The 25927-nt window shown below is 41.2% G+C and overlaps 1 protein-coding gene across 2 annotated transcripts in view; it reads right to left on the bottom strand.

The window, feature by feature from the left end:
- LOC113516496 (transcriptional regulator Erg-like) overlaps positions 1 to 22579 on the bottom strand; it is a 38939-nt gene extending 16360 nt beyond the window's left edge. The window contains exon 1 of one of the 2 annotated variants that reach the window (XM_031911924.2): positions 22402 to 22579. The gene's annotated coding sequence lies outside the window, so the exon portion shown is untranslated. Of the gene's footprint in view, positions 1 to 15955; positions 16097 to 22401 lie in introns of those variants that run through there. The other variant, XM_052892286.1, reaches the window with a different exon arrangement.
- Positions 22580 to 25927: the final 3348 nt, after the last annotated feature.

The raw sequence follows: 25927 nt of genomic DNA, 5'->3' as shown, positions 1-25927 counted from the left end.
TGTACCCCTTTTTTAAAGTACCTCATGTTGTAGTCTCTTAGAGAAATGTCAACTGGGAGCTCATTCAACCGGAGCGTTCGTGGGAGGAAGCATCTCTGAAACCGCGCCGTACGCGACCATCCAGGCTCTAAGGTATGGGGGTAAACTCCCTGTCGATGGCGAGCCGTACGGTGGTAGAAAGTGGCTGTGGGCATCATATTAAACAATTCCTCTGAGCACAGTCCGTTGTAGAAATGGTTGAACACGCAGAGTGAGGCAAAATCTCTCCTAAGGCTTTGTTTGTATTGTATAAATTAAAAATATATTCAAGTAATTTCAAAAATTCTCTCATGGATAGAAAACTTTTTTTTATACAACTTAGAATGACAAACAAGCTGACGGCCCACCTGATGAAAAGTGGTAACCGTCGCCTATAGACAAAAGCAGTACCATGGACATAACAGAGTATACTGTTTCGCCCATGATACCCCCCATGCGTTGACACTCCTGAGGACTCAGGTGTTATTCCTCTGTACCCAGTAAATTCACGCCATATCACACCCTTCAAACCGAAACACAGCCATGCAAACACGACTGCTTCACGGTTGAAACACGAATGGCACAGAGGTACCCAAGCATTAATGCATGCATTAATGCCAACATAGATGTAAGAATATATTTACTTGTGCTGTGTGTACTTGTGGTTTGCTCTATTGAGGGCGAAACAATAAACTGAGTTGTGACCATTTTGTAATGTTATGGCACACGGATAAAAGGAAAAATTGTACTCGGCTTTATGTATATCTGTATATATGTTATAATTTGTGTGCTGTAAGTAATGCAAATAAATTATCTATCTATCTATCTATTTATTTACTTATACAAACAATCGTTTGTTATTATAAACATTTTATTTAATATGATTGTACCGTTTGATTCGGTTTATACTCGTTGCAGATATAATAAACCAAAAAAGCAAGGCTCGCGATTCCCGACGAGTTTCCGCGAACGGTGTTCCAGTCGGACAAACAAACGCACGTGCCGCAGCAATATCGCAGCTTCCGGTTCCGGCCACGCCCCCCGCCCTCTGCCCCCCCCCGCCCCGCCGACCCGCCCCCTCGGGGCTTGGGGAAGTTAATATTTGAACATATTTCAGTGCCCCCTGTGTGCTGTCAGTGTACCGTGGATGAAACAATAACTGTATGCGAACTACGCATTAAATACAGAAGTAAACGGTACTGATATAATAAAGTGGAAGAGTTTGTTTGTTTGTACACATTAATCTCTAAAACTACCGGTCGGATTTCCTAAATTCTTTCTGAAGAAGATGTCTATTCGACACACATCACGAGTGAAACCGCGAGATACAGCTAGTAATATATCGACATTTTTATGGGTGAAAATAGTATGGTAACCCCGTCTGTGCTATCGGTATACGCTGGCGGGGCTGGTGCCCCGGTGCTGGTGCTCTCACTGGTGGTGGAGATGACAGGTAAGGATGGAACCAGGTCAGTTGGCCTATCATAAGGTATCCAACAAGGATGATTCCCAGGGGGAACCGCGTGGAGATCGACTGATAGAGTGTATTGTTAAACAACAGGGCTTTTATACCCTATTACTAACAATCCCTTACCCCTGATGGGGTAAAACTATGTTTGCAGTTAAATTATAACTTAATATCACTCATAGTCGTAAAATACGTCACTCCTTATTTCCCATGGGTGTCGTAAGCGGCGACTATGGGAACTGAATGGTCGAAGAATAGACTATAGCGTCTCTCTTAAAATGTCACTGAAGCCAAACTGCAGTTGCGAAACCGCTTGTCACGTGTGGCAACCACTGGCAAAACCCTCCTTCTGGGGTAGGCCTATGTACATCAGTGGAGATTTAACCAAGCACATAAATCATGAATTTATATCTTACATACATTTTTAGGTGGTTTTATTTGCCTCTACGGTGAGAAGGCAACCAACTCGGCATTAAGCTGCGGAGTGCCCGCAGTGCAGCTTCTGCTGGTGCTTTGTAACAAGAATGAATAAATTACTTACAACTCTTAGTTATTTTCGCGTTGTAGTGTATAAAAGAGAAAGAATTTTTAATATCGCTTGTAGATTTTTAACCGACTTTAAAAAGGTAGGTTTTCAATTCGGTTGTTTTTTTCTGTTATGTTTGTCACCTCATAAATCTGTCAATCGAAAACCTATTTGAAAAATTCTTTTTTTATCTGAAAAAATTTACTTATAGATTAGTTACATAGAAATTTTATAAAAATTTTCTTTTTTTATAGAACTAAGAATGGCAAACAAGCTGACGGCCCACCTGATGGAAAGTGGTAACCGTCGCCTATAAACATGAGCAGTACCATGGACATAACAGAGTATACTGTTTCGCCCATGATACCCCCCATGCGTTGCCATTAGAAAGAGAAACCCACGAACACTCAGGTTATGGAATGAGCTCCCTGCCGAGGTTTTCCCAAGAGACTACAGCATGGGGTTCTTGAAAAAAAGGGATAAAAAGGTTCCTTCGGGGTCAGTAACGCGAGCGTAATACCCATTGTAGGCATTTATAGGCTACAATAACCGCTTACCATCAGGTTGCTATGCTTGTTTGCTACTTAAGTGGCTTAAAAAAAACTGTATACAAGCGTAGAAAATCGAGGAAAAGCCAAAAAGTATTAACATCTAATCGTATTGTTAGTGGTGACGGCCAAGTCACCGCACATGTCGCACGTGTCGCACGCAATACGCAGCGCACTCAATTAGCTAATGATGGGGGCGCCACGGTCGCACTGCGAGTCTCACGTTTGTCCGTTGAACGCGAAACACAAAAGGCGCCAACACAATGGATGATCAAATAAAATATACAAACAATTAATATTAGAAGGTTTTACAAAGAAGGGATTTGTTTGTTTGATCCTTTATTAGCTACAATTTTGGTAATGACACATTTTTTGTAAAAACTATATAATAGTTTTCGAGTTTTTTATGAAAAACCGCTTTAAAACATGTGTTTTTATCAGGAAAATTCACAATCTTTGATCTTTAATAACTCAGAAAGTATTGATTTATTCCAAAAACTTTATATAACAAATTTTGCTTAGAAATTACCTCTCTATCGATTCCTGGGGTTTGTTTTTATTAAAATAATGTTCACCCCCGAGAAGGGGTGGCATCTACTCCCAGAGCAAAAGCGCAAGTTGGCACTAGTCTTCGTTTCTTAAGGTATCCCCCACCTGCTCACCAATTTTCATGAAAATCGATGGAAGTTCAACGAAATCGTAGGTGAAACCCTTCATTGACTGTACTGAGTGATTATACTGTTTTATATATTGCGACTATTGACTAGTCGCTGTGGAAGTCGCAATGAATGTCGGATGCTTGCAAATATATAAGTATGAAGGTGTAGTGTTCGGATGTTTATTTATTTATGTCATCGTCATACCAGCCTTTAACTGTTCACTGCTAAACATGAGCTTTCCCTTTGGGAGTTTTGCCAGTAGTTGCCATGCTTGGCAGGCGAATTGGCAACCGCAGTTAGGCTTTGAAGTCATTTAAAGAGGAACACTGCTACCCATACCTCACCCTCCCTTAGTCGTCTCTTTTTTTTATACCACTGAGGTGGCAAACAAGCATACGGCCCACATGATGGTAAGCGGTTACCGTAGCCTATGAACGCCTGCAATACCAGAGGTATTACGCGCGCGTTGCCGACCCTGAAGAAACTTCTTTACCGCCCTTTTGAAGAACCCCATGCTGTAGTCTCTTGGGAAAACCGCGGCAGGGAGCTCATTCCATAACCTGAGTGTTCGTGGGAGGAAACATCTCTGAATCCGCGCAGTATGCGACCATTGGGGCTGTAGGACATGAGGATGAACTCCCTGTCGATGGCGAGCAGTTCGATGGTAGAAAGTGGCTGTGAGCATCATATTGAACAATTCCTCTGAGCACAATCCGTTGTACAAGCGGTAGAACACGCAGAGTGAGGCAAAATCTCTCCTAAGACTTAAGGGTCTTACGACACCCACGGGAAAGTAAGGGGTGGCCTATTCTATACCGGGACCATATTGCATTAAATAAATATCTATTAACATGCGAAGTCGCGGGCTCGACTTATAGAGCTTAACATGAAAGGAATATAAAACTTCTTATAAATTAAAAATAAACTATTTGAAGCAACTTTCTTGTTGAGTTTACACAAGTTGTGACAATGGAACTAGTGGTCCGGGCGCGTAACAATGGCGCCGGGCTCATTAGCTAATGGGCGGATTGTCCGTCGCCAGGTGGCGCCACCGGAGGTGTACTGCTGCTAACATGCAGTAATTGCTACTCAAGCAGATAATTATTGTACAAAACCTCACTCTAATAGTGTTTTTGGAAGTTTTTTTCATGCAACTTAGAATGGCAAACAAGCTGACGGCCTGACTTGACCTGATGGAAAGTGGTAACCATCGCCTATAGACATGAGCAGTACCATGGACATAACAGAGTATACTGTTAAAGTTTCTCTATGCATGTATATGGTAATTCGAATGCTGTTTGCTACAGGACACGCTCAGCCTATTGTGGGAATCAATGACAAATTCACTGCAAATATGCAATTGCAACATACGAGTACTTTGTTAAATAAATGACACCTTTATTTTTTTAAAAAGTGTCCTCCATTCCAAATATATATATTATACATACAGTAAATTTCATAACGATTGGTCGAGCCGTTAAGGAGTCAAAACGTAACAAACAAACAAACTCACTTTCACATTCATAACCTTAATAAGGATTAAGCGAAACGATTAAAAAACAAATATTTACGTAGTCCCCGGTTTCGACCCCGCTACCCTTTGAGTCCAGTCAATTACCCGGGACATTATCAGTTTCACATAATCCGGGAGGGCGGCGGCCCGGTGCAACAAGTGGGGTGCCGGGGGGCCGCTAATGAAAAGAGCAGGGGTTGTTTGTTTGTCCGTGCATTCGCGATAGCATTACAGTGTTACGGTATTGTGATGAGATTTAATATTGTAAACATTTTTACTACCAGAGGGAGACTTTGTACAAAGGTCGATTGCTTGGGTAACTCTGTCCCATTCATGGTTCTACCGTGAAGCAGTTGTGTTTGCATGGCTGTATATCGATTTGAAAGGTGGGATGATCAACATATCAGGCGTTATCTGTCCACTCCTGAACATAGGCCTCCCCCCACAAGGAGGGTATTGGCAGTAGATCCCACGCCTGGAGGATGGGTTAACAACTGTAGTTAGGTTTTTAGTGATGTTTTAATAGGAAGCTGCTGGGAGGAAAGGGATTGTTAGTAATGGAGACTGAGAATCCCATTGCTAGCAATATACTCAACCAGGTCCACCTCCTCGCGGTTCTCCCTGGAAACTATCATGGTTAATTCCTGATGATTTTATTATGATGGGCTAACTGGCCTGTTTTCATTCTCATCTATCACCCTTCACTGATGCTCCGCCAGCGTATCCCGTTAGCGCAGGCGGGGTTACCATACCATTTTCACCCATAAAAAAAAATAGGAGGCTGCTGCCCATCCCTCGCCCTCCCTTAGTCGCCTCTTACGACACCCACGAGAAAGGAATGGGTGGTCTAATCTATACTGGGACCACACGGTGAAGGGTGGGATATAGCAATGAAATTACAGGGTACAGCTTGTTTAGCGTTCTAAGTTGCATGAAAAAATTGAGGCAAAACCAGTTATTTTGAGTTAAAAACTAAACTACTGAACCGATTTTAATAAAGTTTTTATGGAATCAATTTATAAGTATATCCTTTCAGATAAAAAAAAAATATCTGAAAGGATAAAAAAAAAAGATTTTCCAAATTGGTTTACAACTGAGTTATGAGGTACAAAAAAAATTACAACTGACTAGGGAGCCTTTGTTTTTTTTAATTTATTATAAATTTATTAATTTAATTAATTTATTTTAAACAACTTGGATCCATATTTGTCAGTAAGTGTACTTAAAAACTATGTTAATACTTCATTACTAATAATGATCTTGTCTTCTCGGCGAGAATTCCCACAAGAGGACTGTCTAATTTATTAACAAACATATTCAGAATTTTTCAAGTCGGTTGAAATAATACGTGCCAGTTACGCGGAAAAAGCCGCGAGTAAAAACTTGTAAATAATAAAATTGTTGGTCATTGCGCGAACAGCTGTAGGCATCTGTTTAAAAACAATATTATAAAACGTGCACATTAACTCGTGCTGATAAATAAGTTGCAGATAACTGCCACATGTCCGCTAACTGCGCAGTATTTGATCAACGTTACATATCACATGCATATTGTACTCATTATTTCGCTGTGTGGTCCCGGCATAGAATAAACCACCCCTTCCTTTCCCGTGGGTGTCGTAAGAGGCGACTAAGGGAGGACGAGGGATGGGCACCAACATCCCTCTTAAAAGATCTCCAAACCCTAACTGCGTTTGCCAATGTACCTGCCAAGTGTAGAAACTACTGGCAAAACCCCCCAAGGGGATGATGATGTCTGTGCATGGGACATGTTTAAGAAAAATTAACATGAGACGTCTTAAGAAGGACAAACAGGGCCGTGGCCAGACCCAAGTTTAAGGTAGGGCGAAAGAATTTTTTGGTAGGACAGTAACCATAATGAAAAAGCGAATCTAATTTTCTTGGGGCCGTAATATGTATAGTATGTCGTAAGAGAACTAGTGTGTCGTTTGCTTGGGCACCTCTGTCCCATTCGTGTTTCTACCGTGAAGTAGCTGTGTTTGCATGGCTGCGTTTCGGTTTGAAGAGTGGGATAGGGCAGCGAATTTACAGTGAATAGGGTACAGAGGATAACACCTGAGTCCTCAAGTATAGCAACGTATGAGGGGGGTATCATGGGCGAAACAGTACATTCTGTTATGTCCGTGGTACTGCTCATGTCTATAGGCGACGGTTACCACTTTCCATCAGGTGGGCAGTCAGCTTGTTTGCCATTCTAAGTTGTATAAAAAAAAGGAACAAACAGTAGTGGAGCTTTATTTGATTTCTGTCTATCATAATGAAGCGAATCGTAAATATTTGTACACGGTGCCCCGCCGCCGGCCGCCAGCCGCCGGGCGCCGGGCGTGGAGCTCGCGATCACTCCCGGGGGCGCACTGTGCCCCGGTTTAATTAATAATGTACACAACAGATTAGCAATGTTCAGTATTATTACATTATAACTAATTCAGTGCGCCTTTTAGCAGCGCTCAGCTATTCTGCGTCGGTATTTAGGGGCGAGGGACTAATAGGTACTCTTTGTTCTTGCAACTGCGCTTTTTAAGCTTTCATACGTTAAAAGGAAAAACAGAACTCTTATAGGATCACTTGTCTGTTTGTTAAGAGCCTTATACTAAAGAACGTGTGATGGTATCAAGCTGAAATTAATATCAAATAGTCAACTCTGTAATCTTTTGATGTTTTGAAAAAATTAAACTTCTAAGTCGACGCAATCAAAAGATACGGCTGTTTACAGCGGATATTTTAACATTTGTAAGGGAATCAAAAGGAGATGGACAGCAGCGTCCCTCTTAAAACACCACCAAACGCTTAACCGCGATTGCCAACTCGCGTGCCAAGTGTGACAACTACTGGCGATAGGGGAGGACTGTATTCAGCAGTGGATAGTTGACGACTGGTATAGGGAATCAAAAGTTACAGGGTACATCACGTTGACATAGAATCATAAACTTTGGCGAGAAGCAACGTCGTACAGCACAAGTAAAGGGAAAGATCCGAAAACCGTAAATTTGTAGCTATATCATTCTTACTAATATTGTAAATGAAAAGGTATTTATTTCCTATTTCTTAAAAAAAGCCAAAAAAGGTGACCTCCGCGTGGACCCCTCTAATAATCCTTTGTGTTGAATACCAGGTGTATTTATCACAATGGGCTAACTGACCTGCCTTTTCATCCTCACCTATGATCCTTCACTGGTGCCCCGTCAGCGTATACCGATAGCGCGGGCGGGGTTACCATTCCATTATCACTCTTTAAAAAAACTACACGGTACCAGTAGCAAGTGAAGGGGTGTCGCCGCTAATCAAATATGTGGACACTTCACAATTAGCTTAATAAGGGTCAAGTTAACCCTTCACCACAACGGTACAAACACAATTATGGAATTACGTTAACCCTACAAGGAGTGGAGTGGCTCCCTCACAGAGTTGCCACGTGATATTATAGATTTTTACCCAAATATCGAATATTTTTCTGATACCCGTACGGTTTACAAATATATAAAAAGGGCGAAAAAAAATCTCATCTGGTCTAAGTATTTACGTACGCTGCCGTTGACAACCCACCTGCCAAGAGTGGCAACTACTAGCAAATCCGTGCAATGGCAAAGCAATGGCGTGAATTTACTGGGTACAGAGGAATAACACCCGAATCCTCAGGAATGGCAACGCATGGGGGGTAAGTTGTATAAAAAAAATCCCTCCCCCCTATTTTTCCATAATCCATAATCCATAATGATGGGTTTTAATCCATAATGATTGGAAGGCTATGTTTAGCAGTAGATAGTTAAGGACTGACACAAAAAAAATATACGTATAAACTTTTCCCTTGAATCACTCTATCTATTAATGGAAACTTGCGTAGGTTAAAAGATCTAAGCGTACAGACGCCGGGAAGCGAGTTAGTTTTGTATTGTGTAGGGACAGACAACAAAACCATTAGACAACACGGCGCCTCAGTACCCTGTCACCAATACAGTTAATTGACGTGACGACATTAGTGTCGGACACGAGTGTCCCGTTGCCCTGTGACGCGCGACACCACACACGAGTGTCGCGCTGTCCCCTCGCGTGTGGCCCACCTGTGGAGTCCGACTGGAGCGCTACAAAGGGAGACATATGAGTCCCAACATTAGAGTGATTTGTTAAGATGTAATCTTATGTTCGTAAGAGGTTTAGAGACGACCTCTGTAGCGCGGCGGGGCGGCGGGATTTTTGTTTTGCGTAAAATGTTCCAGATTCGATTCTCGGTCGGGCCTTTTCTGAAGTGGCTCGAGTCTGCGTGTACAGGGTATACTAACTTGAGGAGCAGGCGATCGCTGTGATTGTGCGACACTTGTTTACCCTTTTTTTCAAAGTTCTTTTCAAACATTTAAATTATTTACGTGAAATTTTGCTTCGGTCAGTCCGTTACAATTATTTTGTTTAGTTCCGCTGCCATTGGCATGCGTGACTGAATGTTGATTTCATTTGAAATCAATCAATAATATATTTGTACAAACATAGGTATACCATAGTTGTAAGTTTGATGTTGTAGAAGTGTAGTGTGATATGTTTCACCGTCATACGGCATGTAAATTATGTAATTTAATTAGGTACGAGTACAAAACATTCATTATAGATAATAATAACTTTAGAAAATACAGTTGTGTTTGCATGGCTGTGTTGCGGTTTGAAGGGTACAGAGGAATAACACCTGAGTCCTCAGGAATGGCAACGCATGGGTGGTATCACGGGCGAAACAGTATACTCTGTTATGTCCATGGTACTGCTCATGTCTATAGGCGACGGTTACCACTTTCCATCAGGTGGGCCGTCAGCTTGTTTGCCATTCAAAGTTATATAAAAAAAAGATGTATTAAACAAAAACACATATTGTACAAATTGTATACATTCTGTAAAAAATTGCCGCAATGGTTTCCAGAGGGAACCACGTGGAGGTTGATTCGATAGGGTCTTATTATATATATTATATTGGGTAAAGGAGTGGCCATTCTCCACCGTGTGGTTCTAGCATAGAATGGACCACGCCTTCCTTTCCAGTGGGTGTCGTAAGAGGCGGCTAAGCGAACTTAATGGTCGAGGGATGGACAGCGTACCTCATTATACATCACCAAAGCCCGACTGCGGTGGGGGGAAAGGGATTATTAATAAAAGAGACTGAGAATCCCATTGCTAACAATATACCCAACCAGGTCGACCTCGCAGTTCCCCCTGGAAACTATTATGGTTAATTCCCGATGAATTCATCATGATGGGCTAACTGGCCTGTTTTCATTCTCATCTATCACCCTTCACTGTTACTCCGCCAGCGTATCCCGTTAGCGCAGGCGGGGTTACCATACTATTTTCACCCATCAAAAAAAATAAAATAAAAAAAAGCCTGACTGCGCTTGCCAATCCACCTGCCAAGCGTGGTAACTATTGGCAAAACCCGTAGGGGTGTGGGTAGGGTTATGTCCAGCAGTGGACAGTAGACAGTTTATACTGTATTATATTGGGCAGTAAGACTCCAAATACCAACAATCCCTTTCCCCACACCATCACTGGGTTATCTTTTAATTTTTTTGAAACAGGCCATATTATTTATTTATTTAATTTAAACTTTAATGCACAGTAAAACTCTACGTACATATGGCGGAATTAACACCGGACGGTGTTCTCTACCAGTCGACCATTGGGCGAACAGAGAAATAAGTAGGCGGTGTATTATTAAATAGAGAAGAAAACAAAGCAATATTTTATAAATTCATATAATATAAACATACACATAATATATTAAGTAAATAAAGATATACATACAATACATACATAAAATATTACTATATAAAACAATTAAATAAAACAACTGCAATAGAAGGGCAAATAGTAATCTAAGACTCAATTAGAGTAACCAGCAGGAGAGGCTTAAAGGGAAAGTGATTTTTCTAAGAAATACTCGAAGGTGCGCAATTTGTGTTTAAAAGCTGGCTTGCTCAGGGTAGATCTCATGTCAAGCGGGAGTGTATTGCAGTGTTTAATAGCTTAATATTATCCCGGTCATTGAACATATCTCGGTCACGCGGACGAGGTCGCGGGCAGAAGCTAGTTATGACATAATTGTTGGTATAATCGCTGCCGGCGGGTGGTGCCTGCGGTGCGGGGCGTCGCGGGGAAGGGAGGGGGGTGACGTCTCCGAGGGGAGGGGCCGTCAAAGGATGAAAGGAGACAAGATGTCACCGGCACGCAGCGAGGCTGCAGCGACCACGCTCGGCGGGGAACAGCGGATGGTCTTACTCGACTGTGCAAACGATGCGATGTTTTAATAAATGAACGTTGTATAGTATTTATATACCTTACTATGGTATGCAGGTTGTAGCGGATGTAAAGTCCAAATGCACTTAGTAATATTGAATATTTATTATTTTAAACTTTATATAGAGTGACGACGTGTTATACGTGCTGTGTGGCGGGAGCGAGAGATCTCGAACGAACGAGCCAGAATGAATGATTACTAAACAAACGGATCAATATTTATTTATTAGAAACATGGTAAGTATATATACTAGATGTTAACAGTTGGTATAATTCCACATAGTATTTATCATATCAGTCGTAAGTCCACATATTGGGGGGGGAGGGGATTATTAGTGATTCGGACTACCAGTCTCATAGTTATGAGACTGGTAGTGCATATTGCTAGTAAACAATATACCCTGTCAGGACGACCCCCACGTGGTCGGCCCTGGAAGCCATCGTGCTGAATTCTACGTGTATTCTTCACGATGGGCTAACTGACCTGCTTCATCCTCACCTATCATCCCTCACTGGTGCCTTGCCGGTGTATACCGATAGCGCGGGTGGAGTTACCACTTCATCGCCATCCATTCAAAAAAAAAAAAACTATAAAATACGTATTATAAATGTATGTAATTTCAACGCTTCTTTCATAATGATGGCTCAACTGACCTGTCACCCCTCTCTGGTGGTTCACGCGCCAGCGTGCACCAACTGTGCAGGCGAGGCTACCGTTATAGTTTCATCGAATAATAAAAGAACTTACGTGAAGTCTTAAGAAGCTAATAGATAACCCAGTTAACCTCGCCGGTTAAAAATATCGGTTAAATCTATACTTATAATAAATCTGTAGAGAGGTCAATTCTGTACATGAAATATATTTCCAAAATAACTATCAGCGGGTGATTAGTGATCGATACTGATGACAAAAATGCAATCAGTAAAATTTTTGTCTGTCTGTCTGTATGTTCGTTATAGAAACAAAAACTACTCGATGGATTTTAACGAAACTTGGTACAATTATTCTTCATACTCCTGGGCAGGTTATAGTATACGCTACGATCCATTTTTAAGCTTCCGTGGCGTGTGCAGCCTTAATGGCCACTTTTTAAAATGTAAAATAGTGCACCCAAGCGACGCCGGGACGGGCCGCTAGTAGTAAATAAATCGTAAAAATTATGAATTCACTCTTGTGCCACCTACCCACTTCTATCTGTTCTCCTTTAACCAAAGTTTGCCCTAGCGATAAGACCGCCATTTGTACCTTTATGTATATATTTCAATCTGTACTTCATGCTACTGAATTTCATTTGAATTTTTTTTTATACCACTGAGGTAGCAAACAAGTATACGGCCCACCTGATGATAAATGATTACCGTAGCCTATGAACACCTGCAATACCAGAGGTATAACGCGCGCGTTGCCGACCCTGAAGAAACCTCTTTACCCCCCTTTTGAAGAACTCCATGTTTGTTGATCCTGCATGAATCGTTTGTATGCCATTGTATATTTCTTTGTTTCGGGTGCAATAAAGAATTAAATAAATAAATATATTATAATAAATGTGTGATTAATTATTCTTATCACAGAATATTCCGGGAAATACCCATGTAATTGTATGAACTGTGATGATACAGAGGTCACTTGATAATGTATGCGTACGTACTGGGAAATATAACTTGTGCATGTTACGTAACTGCCTCTGAACACCTTGAATTAAATTAGATTTTTAAATTATTAATTAGTTGTATAAAAACTCATTTATGCTAAAATGTTACGTCTGTTTGTGTATGGAAATTCATTCGAATCCGTTTAGCTATTTATGATTGAGATATTTTGAGTTTGTGTTACAAAAAAACCAGCTACAACCGTGGCGATATTCAAGTAATTTATATTTCGAAACTCTAGTTATTTTAATGAGAAAAATAAATTACTGAACCGATTACGAATAAATTAAATTAATTTAAAATTAAATAATAATGTTATTATATAATTGTGTAATTTTATTTTCATTACTTGCTTGGGTACCTCTGTCCCATTCGTGTTTCAACCGTGAAGCAGTTGTGTTTGCATGGCTGTGTTTCGGTTTGAAGGATGGGAGATGGCGTGAATTTACAGGGTACAGAGGAATAACACCTGAGTCCACAGGAATGGCAACGCATGGGGGATATCATGGGCGAAACAGTATACTCTGTTATGTCCATGGTACTGCTCATGTCTATAGGCGACGGTTACCACATTCCATCAGGTGGGCCGTCAGCTTGTTTGCAATTCTAAGTTGTATAAAAAAATTTTTTTCATTATTTGCTTGGGTACCTTTGTCCCATTCGTGTTTTTTTATTGTGAAGCAGTTGTTTGCATGGCTGTGTTACCGTTTGAAGGGTGCGATACGACAGTGAACTTACAGGGTACAGAGAAATAACACCTGAGTCCTCAGGAATGGCAACGCATGGGGGTATCATGGGCGAAACAGTATACTCTGTTATGTCCATGGTACTACTCGTGTCTATAGGCGACGGTTACCACTTTCAATCAGGTGAGCCGTCAATTTGTTTGCTATTCTAATTTGTAAAAAAAAATGTTGTTTTGTTACTACTAGTCTTGTCATATTAACATGTATAATTTACATTTTTTCTTATGAAACAGAGTATTATATATCTAATGAATGATACTATCGAGTGAAAAGTTTGTTTAGTGTATGTGTAAGTGAGGGCGAAGCAATAAACTGAGTTGTGACCATTTGGTATTGTTATGGCGCACGCGCAAAAGGAAAAATTGTATTTGGCTTTATGTATTTTATTTTAATCATTTATGTTATCTCGCTGTTTATGTATATCTGTATATATGTTATAATTTGTATGCTGTAAGTAATGCAAATAAATTATCTATCTATCTAAATAAATAAATAAATAAATAAGTTAGTACGCGACAAGTATACGTTGAAAATGCAAAAATAAAGAACTGTCCTGAAATGTACGAGCCGCGTGCAAGCCGTACGCAGCACGCGCGCCACCCCGCGGCGCGCCATCAAAAATATTATTACATTTTAGCAAACCGCAACATTCGTCCGACACCCCGTCCCTTCTATTATACACCTTATCCCTTTATAGATAAGAGCAAATCTTCAGTATGTCGCATGTATCGTATGTTTGCTCGTAGCCAGAGAAGTTGTCATAAGGTTTTTGAATCGTTTAAACTGATTACAGACTCGATTGTGTACAGGTAACGACGGGCGCAAATGTTGACGCGTCGGCAGCGGTGTTGTTTGCTTCTACATTTTTTTTTAATCCATGGTAACCCCGCCTGCGCTATCGGTATACACCGGCGGGGCACCAGTGAGAGATGAAGCTGGTCAGTTATCCCATCGTGACAAATTTACCAATGAATCAATCACGAAGGTTTAGGGGAACCGCGAGGAGGTCGACCTGACAGTGTATATTGCTAGTAATAGGGTTGCTGATCTCCGTTACTATCAATCTCTCCCCACCCCCAACTTCTAAATACTGAGGTACTTGGGTACCTCTGTCCCACTCGTGTTCCTGTGCTCGCACGGCTGTGTTTCGGTTTGAAGGGTATTACAGAGGCGTAATATCTTAGACTGGGAGGAAAGGGATTCGCAGTACCTAATGCGGACTACCGGGGAAAAAGAGTTGTTAGTAATGGAGTTTGACAGCCCCATTGCTAGCAAGCAATATCTAGCCCTATCTGGTCAACCTCCGCGTGGTTTCCCCTGGAAACCATCGTGAACAATTCTCGTTGAATTCGTCACGATGTGCTAACTGACCTGCTTCATCCTCGCCTATCATCCTTCACTGGTGCCCCGTCAGCGTATACCGATAGCGAGGGCGAGGTTACCATTCCATTATCACTCATAAAAAGAAATGCGGACTACCGTTCCCATTGCTAGCAATATACCCTGGCAGGTCGACCTCCACGTGGTTCCTCCTGGAAACCATTGTGCTGAATTTCAGGTGTATTCATCATGATGCGTTAACTGACGTGCCTTTTCATCCTCGCCTATCATCTCTCACTGGTGCCCCGCCAGCGTATACCATTACCGTGGGCGGAGCTACCATACCATTATCATCCAGTAAAAAAAAAATGTAGCCGTCAGGAATAGCAACGCAGGAGTATCACAATGCATCCGTGACGTATTTATACCTATGGGCGACGGTTACTACTTTCCATCAGGCGGGTCGTCAGCTTGTTTGCCATTTTGAGTTGCGTAAAGAAAAACTAGTGTAAGATTCTGAATTTAATGAACAACGAACGAACAAAAATACCGTGTGTTCAGAGAAACTGCACAACCAATACCTTCTGGCACCAGCCACAACATCGGAGCCAATTTAGAAAAGATCGCTTTTAAAATTGGCCCAAACGGGAATTGAACCCGGAACCCCATTTAAACAAAACATTATATCTATCACGTAGTAAGAGTTTTAAAGAATGAAGTCACTTATTAAGTCACACGTGGTAAGTCCAGAAGGGATAGGGGAAATAATGGGGATTCCAAGGTCGAGCTTCAAGGGATCCCTCCAAGAAACCATCCTCTTTAATTCCTGGTTAATTAGTCACTATGAGCCTGCTTCGCCCTCACCTATCATCCCTCACAGGTGCCCCGCCAGCAAATACTGATAGCGTGGGCGGGGTTATCATTCCATTTTCATGCTTTAAATGGTAATAATTACTGGGGGGAAGGGATTGTTAGTAATGCGGACTACCAGTCTCATTGCTAGCAATATACCCTGTCAGGTCGGCCTCCACGTGGTTCCCCCTGGAAACCATCGTGCTGATTTCCAAGTATATTTAGCACGATGGGCTAAGAGACTTGCCTTTTTCATTCTCACCTATCATTTCTCACTGGTGCCCCGCTAGCGTATACCGACAGCGCGGGCGCCCGGGCGGGGTTACCATTCCATTTTCATCCTCTAAAAGTATAAATGACTTACCTAATTTGTAATCTTAATTAGTACCACACACAATATAGGTATCCGATTGAATTGACACAAGGCACTGAAGTTCTCACAAAATCCACCCACTGCCGCGTTGAACCATCAAATTTCGGGCAATCAATTATCGGAGCTCTTATTACTTGGAGAGACTGTATCGAACTGAACAGATTTGGGGGTGGGATCGCGTAGGGGCGGGATTAGGGGATGAAACGCCCCTACGATACGCCCACCCTTTAGTTCGTACAATATTTATTTTAGGGTGGTACCAACCCCTTTGTTTCTTCACTTATGAATATATAATGGGTAGCTATGATGTTTGGGTTTCCACGTTTTTAGGGATCGTTAGTGAAATAAATTATTTAATTAATCCATTATTTTTAAAATACATAAATTGTTTACCTGACTCGGTGTGAATGCATGACAGTAATGTAAGTGGATGAAGCAAGAGATGTGTGTAAGGATAGAGCCCCTTTTAGCACCCGGCTCTTTCTGCCTACCCTGTAATTGCAAGTGATCTAGCGTGAAGATAGATACCAGTACGTAGAGTATCATTAACATCATTAGCCGTTAACTGAACATAGGGGGGAAGGGGGGAGCGCCACTAGTTGGCACTTTTTTATACTACTATAGTAGCAAACAAGCATACGGCGCGCCTGATGGTAAACGGAGTTACCGTAGCCTAAGGACGCCTAAGGTGTTACCTAGACTTTTAGTGATGTTTTAAGAGAGACGCAGCTGCCTATTCCTCGACTAAGTTCCCTTAACCCCCTCTTACGACACCCATGGGCTAGGAAGGGATGGGTATGTATGTAAATGTAGTATGCAGATTAACTTAGTAATATTTTTTTTATGAATGATAATGGTATGGTTACCCCGCCTGCGCTAACGGTATACGCTGGCGGGGTACCAGTGAGGGACGATAGGTGAGGATGAAAAGACAGGCCAGTTAGCCCATCGTGATGAATACACTTAGAATTCAGTACGATGGTTTCCAGGAGAGACCACGGGGAGGTCGACCTGTAAGGATATATTGTTAGCAATGGGATTGATAATCCGCATTACTAACAATCCCTTTTCCCCCAGTAATAAAAAAAATTGTCTTGTTCAATATTGGAACGGTGAACAAGCCGGTGAATTATAATCACAAAGCGGTAATCGACGTCTATACACAGCACAGCACAGCACAGTACCATGAATGCCATAGAATGTCTTTACCTTCATTGTGCATATAATTAAACTATGTCCAGCAGGGGGGGGGGGGGAGGTATCGTTAGTAACGCGAACTACCAGTCCCATTATTAGTAATATACCCTGTCAGGTCGACTTCCATGTGGTTCCGTGTGGAAACCATCGTGCTGAATTCCAGGTGTATTCATCACGTTGGACTAATTGACCTGCCTTTCCATTCTCACCTATCACCTATCATTTCTAACTGGTGCCCCGCCAGTGTATACCGTTAGCGCAGGCGGGGCTACCATACCATTATCATCCGTTACAAAACAATGATGTCCAGCAAAGAAAAACCGCCTTCAATAGTGATAAAATCTGTTATTTTAATTTTTAAACTAAACTATTGACCGAGGTTGATAGTTTTTATGGAACTGATCTGCAAATATATCCTTAATTAATATAAAAAAAAAAAAAATTAAAGTCTGTCTACAACTGACGGAGTTATGTGGTATAATACGAGTATATAAATAATGGGTGGCGTTATCGCTGAGAGCGATCTCTTGCAGGCAACCTTTGGATGGAGAGGAGTAATTATAAACAGTTTGACTGGAGGCATGAATGTAAGAAAGACTCTGTTTTCCGCACTTAGCCTCTCATTTGGGCTGTTGTGCGTTGCCGCTGGAGGCATGAAACTGTGTTCGTTTTTTAAATACATATTGAGATATACATACGTACAATAATGTTTACCAGAGGGAGACTTTGTACAAAAGTCGATTGCTTGGTCACCTCTGTTCCATTCGTGTTTCTATCGTGAAGCTGTTGTGTTTGCATGGCGGTGTTTCAATTTAAAGGGTGGGATATGGTATGAATTTACAGGGTACAGAGAAATAACACCTTAGCCCTCAGGAATGGCAACGCATGGGGGGTATCATGGGCGAAATAGTATACTCTGTTATGTCCATGGTACTGCTCATGTCTATAGGCGACGGTTACCACTTCCCATCAGGTGGGCTGTCAGCTCGTTTACCATTTTAAGTTGTATAAAAAATGTTAGTATAAATGTACATAAAAAAGTTTTTTTCCTACAGAACCGACAGTTCCGTGATATACCTCGCATTTGGTTTAAAATATAGATATAATATAGCTATATGTATACATAATTCGACTAACAGTCTCCGTGTACTTAACTTTTTATATGTTTTTAATCATTTTTGCGATGAACTTTGAATTCTTCGTGCCCGCTGGCCGGGGTTGCCAACACTCCTGGATTGTCCTGGAGACTCCGGTAATAATGGTTAACCCGTCGATCTCCCGGAGTGTAATAACCTCTCCGGATTTTTTTTTTATTAAATGCATCCGTCGCTACTCACTCGCTTCTCTAATGCTCCATGCGAGCGTGTATTCAGCATGGTGGAGCAAGTATGGAGTAATGAAAGAAACCAAATGAGAGAGTTACAAGTACTAACAATTGGATATTTGGGTTTCTCATTCTAAAATTTTTGTGGTGGAAAACCGTCAATTTTTTTTATATGTGAAAATGGAATGGTTACCCCGGCCGCGCTATCGGTATACACCGAGAAGGTACCAGTGGAAAATGATAGGTGAGAATAAACGGTCAGTTGAGCTACCATGATGAATTCGACAAGAAATAACCATGATGGTTTCCAGGGGAACCGCGTGGAGGTCGACCTGACAGGGTATATTGCTAGCAAGAGGGCTATTAGACCCCATTACTAACAATCCTTTTACCCCAATCGACAAATATTAGATGCTGTTCGAAAACTCGAAAATTAATGTTTTCCCTCCTCCCCTCTCGATAAAATTCTAACACATAAAATACTCCCGGTCGGTCTTATCGAGAGTTGGCAACCCTACTGTTGGCGGTGCCGACAACATAACCGAGTCTAAATTTAACTGGATTTATAGAATATTGATTAAAACTATACGCAACCCGCGGCTTCGGTCGTAGTCTTATTGTGATGTTGAATGCCTATCTATAACTTGTTATCAGAGACGAGAAGGGATTGTTAAATGTGAGGATTAGTATCTCCATTGCTAGCAACACACCCTGTCAGGTCGACCTCGCCGCGGTCCACCCTGGAAACTATCGTGTTCTATTCACGATGGGCTAACTGATCTGCTCTTTCATCCTCACCTGTCAACCCTCACTGGTGCCCCGCCAGTGTATACCGATAGTGCAGGCGGGGTTACCATTCCATTATCACCTATTAAAAAAAACCTTGTTATCAAATGAAATAAAATCTGACTGGTAATTCCAGGGTTTTTTTTGATGAGTGAAAATGGTATGGTAATCCCGCCTGCGTTAACGGGATACGCTGGCGGAGCACCAGTGAAGGGTGATAGATGAGAATGAAAACAGGCCAGTTTGCCCATCATGATGAATTCATCAGGAATTAACCATGATAGTTTCGAGGGGAACCGCGAGGAGGTCGACCTGATAGAGTTTATAGCTAGTAATAGGATTGCTAATCCCCATTACTAACACTGCATTAAAGTTTACATAAATAAATAAATTACAAGAAATGATCGCACGATGATGAAAGTATGCCGACTATTTGGATTTCCCTGTGTAGGTACAGGACGGGGACAGGCTTCCAAGCGGCAAGACTGGCCGCGCGGCGGCGCCGCGGCGTGGCCGGACTGGATGCTGTTTGTAATGAGGTTACAAAACACGTCGCACGTCGGGTAAAGCCCGCGCCGCGCCTCCGCCTCCTTCCGCCGCCGGCCGCTCACCGGCTCATTACTGGATTCTACTTTTCTATTGATTGCTAAATACGCGAGTTACGTATTTAGGACCTACTGAAAATCAGCGTCGTAGTTTCAGATATGAAACTGCGACATATGCTGAGTTTTTTTTTAATGGATGAAAGTGGGGTTACCATGCTATCACTTGCGTTATCGATATACACTAACGGGGTATCAGTGAAAGGTGATAGGTGAGGATGAATAGGCAGGTCAGTTAGCCCACTGTGACGAATTTAACGATAAATTAATCATGATTATTTTCAGGGGGAACCGCGTGGACGTCGACCTGTATATTGTTAGATATACGGCCGTATAACCCCACCAAATTCAGATACAACCTGCTCGCATACTTTCTACGTAAACTGTGTCCAATATATAATAATCTACTAGCGTAAAATTTGTTATTGTCAAATAATTGACATATCAAACATTTTCTATACACTGGCCTGCTATGAATTGACAAGAATAGCAACTGATGGTGTATCTTTCGTCATCTTTTTACTAATTCTATTTGCATAAAAAGAATGGAGGCAGCCGTATGATTTACAGTTTTTATTTTATCATTCCTTCTGTGTAATTCCTTGTTCTTAGGGCTATGTGCCACTTGTAAGAACAATAAAAATTGTACTACAAATATTTGGCTTGTGGTCTTTTTGATATTTCTCCTAGAAAACCAACTCCATAAAACGTATAACCTGTTTTAGCTATTGAGATGTTTTGTCCTTTTCTTAAGCGCTGAATTCTCAATTTACAAGACAACGACGGAACACTTCCATAGTTACAAGACTGGGTTCCACAAGAAAAAGAAAACCGACTTCAATAGTGGCGCAATAAAAATTTTCTATTTAAAAAATTTAGTTATGTATTTTAATGTAACAATCTGCAAGTATAAGTGCTTTCAGGTGAAAAAAGAACCTTCCGAATCGGTCGAGGCGTCTTCGAGTAATCGGTAACATATGTACAATAATATATTAAAGGTTCCTGCGGATTCAGAATCTCCTTCTTTTTTTAAGTCGGTTAAGAACAGGCTCGTAGAAGGTTGCAGTTTTTATGAATAAAAGAGCAGTGTTATTAATATTTTTCACGCATTCACGCTCAGGTTATGGAATGAGCTCCCTGTCGAGGTTTTTCCAAGAAACTACAGCATGGGGTTCTTCAAAAAAGGGCTAAAAAGCCCTCTAGGTTTCTTCAGGGTCGACAACGTGCGCGTAATGCCCTTGATATTGCACGCGATCATCACGGTGGGCCGTAAGCTTGTGTGCCACCTTAATGGTATAAAAAACATTCACGGTTAAAGGGGTTTAACCTTGTTCTAGATTTTAATAAAATTTGTTATACAAATAGGTTATATGTATTTTAACTTATCACACTATATACGTACTGATTTCACGCGAGCAAAGCCGCGAGAGACAGCTAGTCAATAAATATTTCTGCATTCATATCACAAGTACGTGGGTGGACGGACAAACACAACGTTTTCAATACATTATGTTAAATTAATGGAAAATAGACATTCATTGCTCGGTGTGTATGGACAATGGCGAAATCGGTAGAGCGGTGTGCTCGGAATGACAACTCATACATACATACATACAGCGGACCACAGCCATGCACGCATAGCTGCTTCACGGCAAAAACACGAATGGGACAGAGGTGCCCAAGCAAATGACTTTTGTACGAAAGCTCCCTCTGGTGGGTAAAATCTTTATTGTACGTAATTTACATTGGACACATTAAAAGATTTAATATAATATGATTAGTTCCTAGTGAATTCGCCACAAGAAGTTACTTTAACCTGTTCCATCCTCACCTGTCACCCCTCACTTGCTAGCAATATGCCCTATTAGGTCGACCTCCACGTGGTTCCTCCTGGAAACCATCGTGAACAATTCTTGTTGAATTCGTCACGTTGGGCTAACTGATCTGCTTCATCCTCACTTATCATTCTTTACTGGTGCCCCGCCGGTGTATACCGATAGCGCAGGCGGGGTTACCATTCCATTATCACTCATTAAAAAAAAATTATAAGTTTATTTTTGGATTATTTTGTATGTGGCAACGGCAGTGGCAATGGGTTGGACACATAGCTCGTAGAACCGACAACCGACGGGGAAGGAAGGTTCTTGAGTGGCGACCACGTACGGACAAACGCAGTGTAGAACGACACCCCTACTTGATGGAGTGACAACCTTTTATGCATTGCTGGATGTCAGTGGGTGCAGGCGGCTCAGGACCGTTCCTTATGGCGGTCTATGGAGAGGCCTATGTCCAGCAGTGGACGGATAATGGCTGAAATGCTGATGATTGTTTTGTATATATATATATACATATATATACAATATTTTGTATCCATATGTAAATATATATATATATATATAGATATATGCAATTATTAGACTTATATATATCTCTGTGATGTAATCGTGTAGAATATCAATACACTACCACAGATAATATAATACTATACTAGTAGTGTACATACTACATACATATTATAACTCCTGTACCTGGGATGCCATGGATTGTGCTGGAAAACAGCTCTGCAGCGCTTCAAGCTGCAGCAACAACTGAGCACCACGGACCTACTTTACGGAACACACTTTGTTGTTGCTTTTTTGTTGTATATTTTTGTTAGTAATAAAATAATTTCAGAACGGGTATACTTCAGATCTGAGCAGTGACACAAGTAAAGCTCAAACAAAAAGTCATTATTATTCAATTTAAAAAAAAAAGGTATATATAATAAATATAAAAACCTGCCAGATACTCTCATTGAAGGTCAAATAGTTTTTGTTTTCAACTACAATATTTTTATACGTAGTATTTTTCATGTGTGCTACTGCGCGAGACGCGTGATTCTATGATTTTTTCTTTTTTTCACAAAGTTTTTTTTTTATAGGTGATAATGAAATAGTGACCCAATCCGCGCTATCGGTTTACGCTGATAGGGCACCAGTGAAGGATGATAGATGTGGATGAAACAGGTCAGTTAGCCCATCGTGATGAATTCAACGAGAATTGTCTACGATGGTTTCCAGGGGGAACCACGTGGAGGTTGACCTGATAGGGCATATTGATAGCAATGGGGCTGTCAAACTCCATTGCTAACAATCTCTTCCTCCCTTTTTTCATAGAGTGTAGTCCTAAGAACAAGGAATTACATAGGAGTGATAAAATTGTCAATTCATAGCAGGCTAGTGTATAGAAAATGTATAACAGGCCGTATAACCCCACCAAATTCAGATACAACCTGCATACATACTTTCTACATAAACTGTGTCCAATATATAATCTAGTAATGATTAATAACTGACATATCAAATATTTTCTACACACTAGGCTGCTGTGAATTGAGAAAAATAGCAACTGATGGTGTATCTTTCGTGCTCTTTTTACTAATTATATTTGCATAAGAAGATAGGAGGCAACCGTATGATTTACAGTTTTTATTTTATCATTCCTTCTATGTAATTCCTTGTTATTTAGATGTAGTTATATTTTGTTTTGTTTCACGTAGGTATGACAACTCCTATATTAGTTTGGAGCGAACAGACGGACGATGCTTTATTATGTTTACCTATATATATATTATATTCACAAAATATTGTAAGAGGAAAACGTAGGTAGTTTATATCTGGAAACAATATTTATCACTTCGCGGAAATTTTGTGTAAACAAACGGACGAAAAATGTTTATCAGTTCTATTTACTATTAATATTTTTTTTATATCACATACGGATATACATGGATACGCCTCGCCTGATGGGAAACGGTAATTGTTACTTAAGAATGTTTTTTTTTAAGATATTTGAATGGCAAACAAGCTGACGGCCCACCACGACGGCTGATGGAAAGTGGTAACGCATACGCTATTATACCCATAGTACCCCTTATGCGTTGCCATTTCTGATGACTAGTGAGGGATGATAGGTGAGGATGAAAAGGCAGGCCAGTTAGCACATCGTGATGAATACATTTGCACGATGGTCTCCGTGGGGGGGGGGGGGGGCACATGGAAAACGACCTGACAGGTAGACCTGCTAGCAATGAAACTGGTAGTCCGCATTACTAACAATCCCTTCCCACCGAAGGACTAAGATACCTTCAAACCGAAACAGTCACGCAAGCGCAAATGCTTCACAGCAGAAACATGAGTGGGACAGAGGCACCCAAGCTGCCTATTTTTGTACAAAGTCTCCATCTGTGTAAACTACCAGGCCCCACAAGACGCCATGTTGACTGCCACGTGTTAATCACATTGAAAATATACTAATTGGCTTGTTTTTTATAACGTTAAAGAAAAAAAAACAAAGGAACGCAGCCATACAGTGGACTCGTTATCTGTATTACTGTCTGTGTGTATTGTTGCAGATATTTGTGTACAAGAATGTTTATTAATAAGTTAGTATTTTTTTTAATGAGTGATAATGGAATGGTAACCCAATCCGGGATATCGGGTACCAGTGAGGATAGGATAGGTGAGGATGAAGTAGGTCAGTTAGCCCATCGTGACGAATTCAACAAGAATTGTTCACGATGGTGTCCAGGGAAACCACGTGGATTTTTTTTTGATAGGTGAAAATGGTTTGGTAACCCTGCCCGCGCTAACAGAATACGCTGGCGTAGCAACAGTGAAGGGTGATAGATGAGAATGAAAACAGGCCAGTTAGCCCATCATGATGTATCATCAGGAATTAACCATGTTAGTTTCCATGGGGAACCGCGAGGAGGTCGATCTGGTTGGGCATATTGCTAGCAATAGGATTCTCAGTCTCCATTACTAACAATCCCTTTCCCCCCACCACATGGAGGTCGTATCGCTAGCAGTGGGTTCATTAGACCCCATTACTAACAATCCCTTTCCCCCAATAACTTAATATTTAATACGTAATGATTCAAACACAGTACGTGTAAGTAATTCGCAGTACCGCCGCGTATATTGCTATAAATAAACCGCGGAGGCAGCCCGCACACTTGCGTAGTCCGTGCTTCTCACACCGGTGTGTATGGTATTATACGAATACTACAGTTCTCCGCCGGCTTTGTACGTGTAAACATATAGAAAGACACATACAAAAAAAAAAACAGTTTTTAAGATGATCATCATCATCATCATAAGTCTTCTTGCCCGCCTTGTTGTGTAGGCGGGCGAGGTAGGGGCCTCGGGGTAAACCCCTCTTTTTTAAGATGAACATCGATTCATTTGTATTCCGATCACCAGAGGTCGCTAGGAAACGCGATGGACTCACAACGTCTAAGACAACCGGTCGTGGTCGCGCGGCCGGCCTGTGCAACAGGCGCGCCCTCTCCTCTCCGGTCCGCTGAGCGTATTTCTCGGAAGCGGCGCGCGTCGCGGCGTCGGATCGCAAACACCAGCACTACCATAGTTCAGAAGACTTACTACAGTAGATTATTATCAAGTTGGCGACTGTCGCAAACTATACTGCATCTCGTTTTCGTTTACAGAGAATAGCCATAATAATGTCATCCGTTACTGTTTACCGCTGAACATAGGCATAAAAAAAAAGAAAAAAATACAACCGGATTGAGTAGCTCTTTTTTTAAGTCGGTTGAAAAAATACTTCGAGGTTGAGAAGATTCCCCATTCGGGTGTATTTTTTTTTCTGTTTGTTACCTCTAAACTCCGTCGTTTATAAACCAATTTGGAAAACTCTTTTGCTATCTAAAAGGGTATATTTTCAAACTGACCCAGTGGAAATATCTTCAAAATTGGTTAAATAGATCGGTTTTTAAATCAACATAACTGGTTTGGCCATCATGACTGAAGTTTAATAAATCAATTATTTATAAATTAAATTCGTTTTTATTATAAAATAAAAAAGTTATTATTAAAGTACTATAATTTACCACTTTCTTTAGAATAAGTATAAATATTTCACCAGAGGGAGCCTTTGTACAAAAGTCGTTTGCTTGGGTACCTCTGTCCCATTCGTGTTTCTACCGTGAAGCAGTTGTGTATGCATGGCTGTGTTTCGGTTTGAAGGGTGGGATATTGTGTGAATTTACTGGGT

This window comes from Galleria mellonella, unplaced genomic scaffold, assembly GCF_026898425.1.
Source record: "Galleria mellonella isolate WM207_F2 unplaced genomic scaffold, CSIRO_AGI_GalMel_v1 utg150, whole genome shotgun sequence".
In the NCBI taxonomy this organism is placed as follows: domain Eukaryota; kingdom Metazoa; phylum Arthropoda; class Insecta; order Lepidoptera; family Pyralidae; genus Galleria; species Galleria mellonella.
This window is presented reverse-complemented; position numbering and strand designations above follow the sequence as displayed.